Source organism: Microtus ochrogaster, chromosome 1 (assembly GCF_000317375.1).
Source record: "Microtus ochrogaster isolate Prairie Vole_2 chromosome 1, MicOch1.0, whole genome shotgun sequence".
NCBI lineage: Eukaryota > Metazoa > Chordata > Mammalia > Rodentia > Cricetidae > Microtus > Microtus ochrogaster.
Window position 1 is genome coordinate 71,166,325 of NC_022009.1, and position 10,473 is coordinate 71,176,797.

Genomic DNA, 10,473 nt, shown 5'->3' on the forward strand with positions numbered 1-10,473 from the left:
AAAAAATAAATAAAAAGGCTAATTCCAGAGTGACATTGGAACTCCCCAGAAGAATGAAGAGAAAAAATTCTAGAAACTTCTTAACAGACTTCTATTGATACCTGTTATGCGAGAGATGTGATATGTACTGTAACATCTGCTACTAAACTAATCATTGCAAGAAGAATTTGAATGCGGATGCCAATATACTAATCACGATTTACTTATGGGAAGAAGAATCAGCCTACCTCTTTGAGCCTAAGATTTAACTTCTGACAAACTACTACAGCTTCTATGGCTGGCTGTATGGTAACTAACTGATGGTTCTTGGCATAAGAAGGGGGCATGAGAGTGGGTGCATGTGAGACAGACAGAGACAGAGAGACAGAGAGGTGCTTTTTCCTTAATCAGTGACTAAACAGTAAGGGAGCAAGCGTTAGGCATTGAGAGAGTGGTATGAGTTAAACTGGTAACTACAGGCATCGGGAAAATAATTACAAGTTTCTGAGAGCACTTTGTTTCCTAGGAGATAAAAAAAAAACTATGCTTTCAAATGGTTAATGCAGAAACTCACAATGAATCCAAATGAAGAGAGTACATGTCTGTGGAATACTCATCCATAAATGGGATATCTATATCATACCACTTCCTCCACAAAGTTCAGTGACCATTGCAGAAGAGAGGGCTGAAAGACAGTAAGGTCAAGAGGATTGGAAGGACTAGATAGAAGCATTGTCTTCTGGACACAATAGGACTGATCCATTCATGAACCCACAGCACCTATGGCTGCCTGCACAGGACCTGTACAAGATCAAGCAAGTCAACATTATAGCACAAAGAGGGGAAGACCTTGCTACTCATTCTTCACGGAGGAACTATTGAGAGATGATGGCTACTCAGGAAAGGATAAGATTCTTTTAGTGATATAACCTCCTCTGATAGCTTTACCATGCTACAACCCACCAATCCAATGTATATACAAGCAGAGGAAACTGAACTCTACAGATTATTATAACAAATGAACAAAAAAAAACAAGCAAAGAAAAGAACATAAAGTAAGAAGGGGCTTATGGAGGACTGGAAAGGATCTTGGAGCAGTTACAGAGAGGAGTAGGGATATACATGCTCAAAATACTATGTATGAATGTATAAAATCCCCAAAGAATTAATGAATATGAAATCAGCAAGGCCAGTATTATTTTCATTTAACTTGTGTGGAGCCACATATTAGAAATATGGATGGCCCTTTGACCTTCCTGTCCTGCCCTGCAGGTATACGCCTTCTCACAGCCGTTGTATTTCTTGAACAAGCTCACCTTATGTGTATGTCTTGACAGATACAATCCACAAGGCTTCGCTTGAAAACCCACTTCACCTTCCTGCATGTCCGGAAGCATTTTCCTCTGCCTCTACCTCTCATTATGTTATCTCTGTCTGTTAATCCCTCTGGTGAAAGGATGCCATTCTTCTGCGGGCTTTGCTTTCAAACTCTTGCTGTCCTGCTGTCACTTTCGCTGTTCTGTAGCTTTTGAATTTTTAATCTTACACTTACCCACACCCTCTGCTGGTGACTTCTCTGTTCTCTCATAATCCTCTAAAGTTTTAGAGCTTCTCTGAATCTGATGTGAGTTTAATATTGTTAACAACAATAATTGATACAATAATTAAATGATGTTTGAGCTACATATTGTAGCCTGGTGTTTATCAATGAGTACACAACTGAAGAAGTAATTCCTCCCTCCAGGATCTATCAATACCAATAGTTCAGAAGTTGAGGGCAGTGATATGTGATTCCCTCCCTCCTTGACTGATTGTTGATGGGGCTGGTTTTGCTTTGGCCCAGCACAGGTAACTATATTTTTGAGTTAATGACTCCAGAGGAAGCAGTGAGCCTAGAGTGTAGACTTCCTAGGTCCCCACTTGCTCTTTTGGCTCTTACATAAGCCCCACCCTTCTTCCTTAATGCTCCCTGAGACTTAGAGGATGTGATGGGTAGTCTTCAGTGCCAACTTGATACACATGGAGAGGAAGAAGTATCAAATAAAGTATTGTGCCTATAAAATTGTCATGTGAGTATGTCTGAAGGGCATTTTTACAGCTGTTGATTGATGTTGATTGATGTGAGAGAGCCCAGTAAACTGTGGGCAAGTAGTTGAGCACTAGAGCCCACGAGCTAGACAGTAAGCAGAGTTTCTTCATGGATGTTGCTTCAGTTCCTGCTTCCAGGTTCCTGCCTTGCATTTCTGTCCTTGCTTCCCTTCACTGTGACTTGGAACTGTAGGCCACTTAGACCCATTCTTCCCTAAGTTGTTTTTGATCACAGCAACAGAAACCAAACTAGGGAAGAAGGGTGTGTATGTAACTTATTTATTTTATTTTTATTTTTTTTAATTTATTTATTAAAGATTTCTGCCTCCTCCCCGCCACCGCCTCCCATTTCTCTCCCCCTCCTCCAATCAAGTCCCCCTCCCTCATCAGCCCAAAGAGCAATCAGGGTTCCCTGCCCTGTGGGAAGTCCAAGGACCTCCCACCTCCATCCAGGTCTAGTAAGGTGAGCATCCAAACTGCCTAGGCTCCCACAAAGCCAGTACGTGCAGTGGATCAAAAATACATTGCCATTGTTCTTGAGTTCTCAGTAATCCTCATTGTCCGCTATGTTAGTATGTAACTTATTTAGAGATGGACCCGCACCATTATTAATTCTCTGCATATTGGGCCAGCAATCTCTGCATTCACCACCATTCATCCTAAGGAGATGCTTCTGTGATTAAGGCTGGGGCAACTTTTGTCTATGGGAATATGTGTAAGTACTTAGAGGAAGGCTTTTATTTTTTTTTTCTGTTTCTGTCTGATTAAACATCAGAAATATATTGCTCAGGTGGGCCTACTACCTCCTCAGACCTGGGTTGTTTGCTAGGCTTTCAGTAGCAGGCACTGTTCTGCAAACACCACCATTATAGAGCCACCATTAAATACAATCAGTTGGCAGTTGATTTCACAGCAAAGAAGCTGCTATTTCAGATAGGCATCGCTTGCTTTCCATAAGGTTTCTTTGCATTTCCTTCATAGTTAATCCCTCCACCCCATTCTCTCATCTCCCCAACTCCTCTCTCTCTCTCCCTAGCTAGGCCTTTCTGCCTGCAGTATTTTCCTTCTTCCCTTTTTAAGGACCTATTCTCTACTACCCACCCCTGTGCTAAGTTAACCCTTTCCATCCCTCTCCTTATATCCTGCCTTCCAGCAAAACTCCATGTTAGACACAATGAATCACTTTGAGTCAAAGCTATGGTCCTAATCTGAGAGATTTGTTCTTTGGGGATTGTGACTACCCCATGCAAAATAATGTTTTTTTCTGGTCCCATGTATTTCCCTGTAAATTTCATAGTTTCCTTATTTTTTATGTATGAGTTATAGTCTATTGTATACCATATCGTCATTGTTGGCTCATCAGTAGTTGGGCATCTGGGCTGCTTACATTCATAAGCTGCAATAAATAGTGCAATACATATATGGATGTACACATATCTCTCTTGTAGGGTATAGAGTTGTTTGAGAATATGCCTAAGAGTGATTTAGCTGGCTTATATGGTATCTTTAACATAGTATTTGGAAAAGCATCTGAAATTATTTCCAAAATAGCTCTTTAAGGTAGCAATTCTGAAGTAGCCTGTACTTCTGCTCACAGCATTTAACATAGCTAATGTTTTCTACCCACAGTGTAAAAGGGTTCCCGTTTCTACATTTCCAAGCCACCGCTTGTTGTTATTGGTATTCTTGATAATCAATATGCTGATTGAGTTGAAATGAATCTCCAAGTGGTTTTAATGTGTATGTCCCTGGTGGCTAAGGATGTGGAGGACTTTTTAAGTGTTTACTAGCCTCTTCTTCCTTTGGGAATTTTCTGTTTGATTGAATAATAGATGGGGCCTTCTCATTCTGTGGATTCCTGATTTTATAATGATTGTGTGATTTTGCCGTATTTGAATCATCTCAATTCGCATTTCACACACACACACACACACACACACACACACACACAGACAGAGAGAGACAGAGAGACAGAGAGTTTTCTACTTTGAGGAAGGACACAGGAAGACCTACGTATCCCAGCATTCCCTTAAGAAATCCCCTCATTTTCCACTTGCTTTACCTTTAATCGCACATCTGACTGCATTTTCTTCATGACCACTCTGTAGGCCAGGTTGCCAGGCTTTGTCACTTAGACAAAGAAGCACAGAATCATTCATCCATGTAAATGCTTTTGGACATAGAGGTTTGACAAAGGGGTCATGACCCATAGGTTGAGAACCTCTGATTCAAAGCATTTCCTCTTTACTGAAATATCCCCATACCATTCACCCTATATTCAATTCCCAGTTATTTATTTTTCTTGTTTTCAAGTCCATGTCATCTTTCTTGATGTCTCTGTAAGCTTATTGTTAATTACTCATGATTCATTCATAGCTGCATGTTTCCAAATGACATAGATTTATTAGCTGCTTTTCTAGCCCAGGCTTTGTGGAGGTTCTGTGGAGCACAGATACATTTTTCCACTTTTACAAGAAACTTCCTTTAAAAAAAAATACTTTTACATCCATGCTCTGAAAATTTCTCATTTAAGAAATGGTGACTGATAATGGTCAATCCACTGGATTGCTGTGCTAATGAAATGTTTCAGCCACTGAGTTCTACACAGGCAGGTAGGAGTTGTGTTTCTTTGCATTTTTACATCCTTAATGCTGGTTCTTAATGCACAATCAATAAGCATTAGGCAAAATGAAAGGATAAAGTATTCACTCCTGGAAAGAGATTGTTCTCTTCAGTTTCCCTTTTCATTTCAAACCTTTTCTTCTCCTTTCCCCCAAGATTCCTCTCCTTTTCTTCCTTCCATTCCTTTCCATCTTCTCAACTCCACTTGCTTCTTTTTCTACTTCTTGTGACATCAAAGACTCTGCCAAGAACTCCAAGCTACTTCCAGATGGTGGATCAAGTTAACTTTGTACCACGCCCCCTTTAAGATAATCAACAAGGCTGTCAATTAATAGAGACTTCATGTTGTTTTAGTTCACTGGTTCATCAAAGACAATGGGAAGATCTAGCTTTTCTGGGCATCAAAGAGCTAAATGAGCCTTGAGAAGATTGTGTAGAGAGGTATAATTCAGGTTTCATAAGGGGGGAATCTCTGTTAACACATTAGCAATCATACAGAAAAGCTTCATTGGGAAGGAATTAAGGACATAAAATACTATAGTAGACTGTGTTGTGTGTGTGTGTGTTTCATTATTTATATCTACATGGATTTAACCAATCTTGAGTGATATCTTTGTTTTATAACAAAATGAATCAATCTTGGTAACAAATCAGGACATACAGTATGGTCCTTTAACTGTAATATTAGATTTTGTTACTTTCATTGACTCTAAACATCTTTTCTCCATGACTACTGAAAACTATCCAAAATTGTCTGTTACCTCATCTTATTATCTTATAAAAGTGAGTTTTTTAGGAAATAAAATGTGTCCATGAAAATTTATTAATTCATTTATATATATTAATGTAAATTAAAATTTCAGGGCTATAATTAGACCATGGTAACAAGGTAGTCATCATTTAGTCTGCTGTTGACTGTTGTCATTGACAGACCTTGGGGCTGACTGTTGTATTGTACTTGATCCTGGAAGAACTCAGCTGATTCTAGGTTGAATTAAAATACTTTCCCCCATATATTTTTATCTGTTTTGAGAGATTAAAGGGTCTCTAAAAATCTCAACTACAAGGTTGTTTTCACTTTTCTTTAACAGAAAAATTGGCTATTATATTTTTTATTTATTATCAGCATGTATTTCAGCATGTTAAAGTAGCTGGATTTATGGTATGTGAGACATGTTTAGTTGTACGTACACACTGCTCCAACAAAACAGACCTTTGGAGGACTTCAAACAGTCCTAGCCTTTGGATCTAAGTCATTTCCCCAAGGCAGCGTCTACTTGGCATAAGAGTGAAGGGATTATTTGCCAATTATTATTTTTTTATTTGATCATTGTAGCTAGGCTTAACTTTATCTCCCTGCTGAATTAACTGGTTTGGCTGCCTACAATAATCAAATCAGATTGATAATTATCTAATTCTCTCTGTATCCCTTATATTATATACATAGCTTTTAATGAACAGAGCTAACCAATGACTGACCAACCTGATCTCTTAAGATTATCCTTATGCTAATAATTGGTCAATTGCTTTTGGTCAGATTGGTCTGTTGGCTTATGTTTAGTTTTAATTTCACTTACTATAATCCAATTTAACTTACTCAGAGATATTTAGCATCACATTCTAACCCAACTGTGAATTCCAAAGATGTTTGAACTGAAAAGTATCATATAAACAAAGTACTACCTGAGTTTTTGTCTCCTAAAACACAGCTGCTCATCTCTCCAGTCCATTGAGCAGTATGTCCCCAGAGCCACCACACAGCTGTACTGAAGTAGCATTTGCAGTCCTTAGACAAGGCGGCACTGCGATTTTATCACTAATGCCCTAGTCCAGTACCCTTAGCTGAAATGAGTTTCCTGTTTTTAATGATGGATCTAAGTGATAAAGATACTACTAAGATATTAAGATTTTTTGAATGGTCAGTCAACGATCATTGAAAAGTTTTCTTGCCCTTCTTTGGCAACAGCCCCTTAGAAAGGTGACTTTGGTCAATGGTGGTTTGTATTCATGTTGGAAAGCTTTATTGGCTGGCTGATGGGAGGAGGGAAGCTAGGTGTTAACTGATGCCCTCCCCATCAAACAATAAAATAAAAAAAAAAAAACGGTGGCATTGTTGTCTCATCCTGAGAAAGCCAGAGGAGTAAATGCCTTCTTTTGGAAGCACTGATGTGTTCAAATAACAGTGATGGCAATCAGATTGCTGTTTTTCCCATATTAGGCTCTGTCTACTGGCACAGTGCCTGTGGATGTCCTATGAGAAGCTAAATCCAGACAAGCTAACCTTGTTTCATACAGGACTGTAGTCAAGTAAAACAGCACTGGACACCTGTGGGTACTTGATTGATTGATGAGAATCTTAGGACAGTAGGAAGCACAACTGTGGGTATTTCGGTGAGAGCATTTTCAGGGCCGACTTGTGGGTGCGATTGTCTCTCGGAGGGGGATACCTTTAGAGGGTGTATTTGGTCCTGCTCCTCCACATTACTGCTGTATGATTCCTGACCTCCATGAAATAAAGAGCTTCTTACACTGGGTCCATTGTCATGGTAGTCTGCCTCAGCTCAGGCCCAAAGCTTGAGTCCTGCTCACCTTAGACTGAAATAACACGCCGAAACCAATCTTTAGATTATCCTGTTCTCAGATGTTTTGTAAAGTGACAAAGCATTAATAAAACACTGATTTTTGTGTTAGTGTAACACATACACAAACACACACGCACACAAACACACACAGAGAAAAAGAGAGAGAGAGAGAGAGAGAGAGAGAGAGAGAGAGAGAGAGAGAGAAATTAAAACCTTCTCCACAGAGTTCCTTGCTGTTTGTTTTGACACATCTTCCTGTGTAGCCCAGGCTGGCCTTGCACTTACGATGAAGCACGTCGTGATCTCTCTCTTACAATCTCTAGCCTCCTGAAGGCACCATAGTGCCTGGAACTAGAAGCATTTCTTACTCCCTCAGCTCTTGCTCCATTTTCCCTCCCTCCACAATGGGTCCCATGCTGCACACTTTTTCGGTAGCCTTTTCTTCCATTAGCCTCACCAGTTTCCCACACAAGTCACCACACTCATCTTGATACCATGCAGGCAAAACTGGTATCCGTAGACCTTTGGGATGTTATATTCACTATGTAGGCCAGACTGGCATGCAACTCACATAAACCCAATGCCATGCCCAGCTACTAATATGCTTTTAATTAATTTCAGGAGATAGTATTTATTCCCAAAAGATTTCAACGTAACTTAATTGATTTTGAACTCTTAAATAATAGAACAGCTTTAGAGGTATTGGTACAAAGTCAGTTGTACTCCAAGCTTTGAGTCTAAGGTGAGGCAGAATACCATTGTGGTAGAATCTGTGTCTGAAAATGTTCACCTCATGGAAGCCATGAAGGAAACAACAGTAACAGGAAGGACCAGGGCCAAGCATGCCTCAAAGGTACCCCCAGAGACCCAATAGCACCCGCAAGCTTCAGTGGTCTCTGCAAATGCTCTCACAGGAATATACAGAGTTGCACTTTCCTCATGGCCCAGGCTTCCATTGATTCAGTCAGGTTGGCAAGAGTAACCACGGGTGTCCAGTTGTAATCAAACTGCAGGAAGAAAAGAAGCAACCTGCAGTGAAACTATTTCCCAAATTTCTGTCCTATGAACTGATGACGGAGGCTGTTAAACCTTAGCTGACCCCACACTAGAAATTAAGTGAAACAGAGATGTTTAGGTTTGAAGTTCTGATCAGGGCTTCATTTGAAGAACCTTCTGGTGTTAAATCATTTCCCTTTCCTCTCTTCATATATGTAAATTTCTGTGTGTTGATTTGGTGGCAGAAAGTATTGAAGAAAAGAAGCTGTCTAGACTACAGGTAGAAAACACAAGACAGCTAAGCTGCCATTCCCCATTTTGTATGTATGGCACAGGGCACAGAGTGGGCATTGCATTTTTTCTTTTTCTTTTTTTTTATTATTTTATGCATTCCTTCTTAATGAGGCAAACATCCCATCTTTCTACTCAATACCACCTTCATTTCTCCCAAGTGGAATTGGTAGGAAAACCTCTTTCTATCCCTGACTGCTTCAATCTTCAGAATCTATAAATGGATATGCTGCTGTTTCATCTAAAAACTAAAAATTCTCCTGTAGGCTCGCAATTCAAAGTTAGGATGATCTTTATTGTAGCCTCTTGGGAATTTGGCATGTCTTGTGAAAACTTGGGGAAGCACTTATGCTTTCATTTCTCCCCAGAACATCTGTTCCTACTAGCAGGTATCTGGCTTACTGTTTCGGTCTTCATCATCAGCTATCTAGGGAAACTCCAAGCCTCCCATGCCAACAGGCGTGGAGCATATGCTTTGTGTTTATTAAAAGCGGCATTTGCTAGAAATTGAAATGGAAATGTAGGTAGATTGCTGTGAATTCTGCCAGAGCATAACATGACATAAGCAAAAGCTCTATTTTTAGATCGATTCCATCCGGTTTAAGAACACAAAAGATATGACTCTTCTGTGTGTATATCATCCCAGTGAACCTAACTTACAGTAGGAAAAATACACAGAGATGTCTTGTAGCCCAGGGGTTTACTGAGTAGCATCAGCTTCTCTGTGTTGGAATCCAATGCAGATATTTATAAGCCATAGGATACAGGGTAGGTCACAACATTTTGTTGTCTACTTCTCTTATATGTGAAGAAAGGGGTTAATTGTATATACTTTCTAAGGTCATGTTGAGCATTTTTTTTGGTTAAATTTCTATCAAGTATTTAAAAAAGAAAAAATGCAATATTAACTATTATAGCTATGCAATTGATGTCGAATTAGGCACAAAATGAAAATACTATTTAGGTACATCCCATAAGCAGTATACTTCCTACTTGGTCTTTAGCCTCTTTGATTTTGACCTGTCTAACTCCTAAGATACTTCTGATTTTAAGAGGCTTATATGTATCTTATTTGAATACAGTGAATTGGCGTCATGTATTAAACAGTGTAACTACTAGCTGTTGGTGGATGTCATAAGACAAGTGCAGTGCTTAATGTCCATTTACTGTCCTATATTACAATGAGTCAGTAACCAAGAAAATAATTGGCATAATGCTAGTGAGAATGTAGATTAAAAAGAATGATTACGCACTGCTGGAGCATGTAAAGTAGTCTAGAGACTATGTATGTCAGTATAGAGCTTTCTAGAAAATTGAAACTAGATCTTCCATGAGTTTCAGCTGTACCACTGCCAGGCATTTATTCAACGTACACCAAACCAACATATCACAGAGATATCTGGATATGAAAGTTCCCTGCAGTACTATTTACAATAAATAGCTTACGGAACCACATAGTTGTCCAACCGCATAGGAACAAATAGATAATGTGTCATATGTTGCAATGGGATTTTTTTTCAGCCATAAAGCAAGAAGTTGTGCTCTTTTCATGAAGCTGGTTGCATTTTGAGGGAATTATATTAAGTAAATTAAGTAATTCTCAGAAAACCAGCATTATGCATTTTCTCTTGTCCATCATGTGTTGTTCAATACTCCTGAACATGAGTTATGCTGGAGCATTTGATATACCCAGTACACTCCACTGAAGAAAACTGATTTACTTTTGTGCTGCCATTATAAATGACAATTCAGTTGTTAGCCTTTGCCCTAGTGGCTACATTTCCATCCATCCAACCATCCTTCCATCCACCTATCTATCCATCCATCCTACTTTCATCCTTCCTTACATCCATCTCTAACCATCCATCCATCCATCCATCCATCCATCCATCCATCCATCCATTCTACCTTTTAT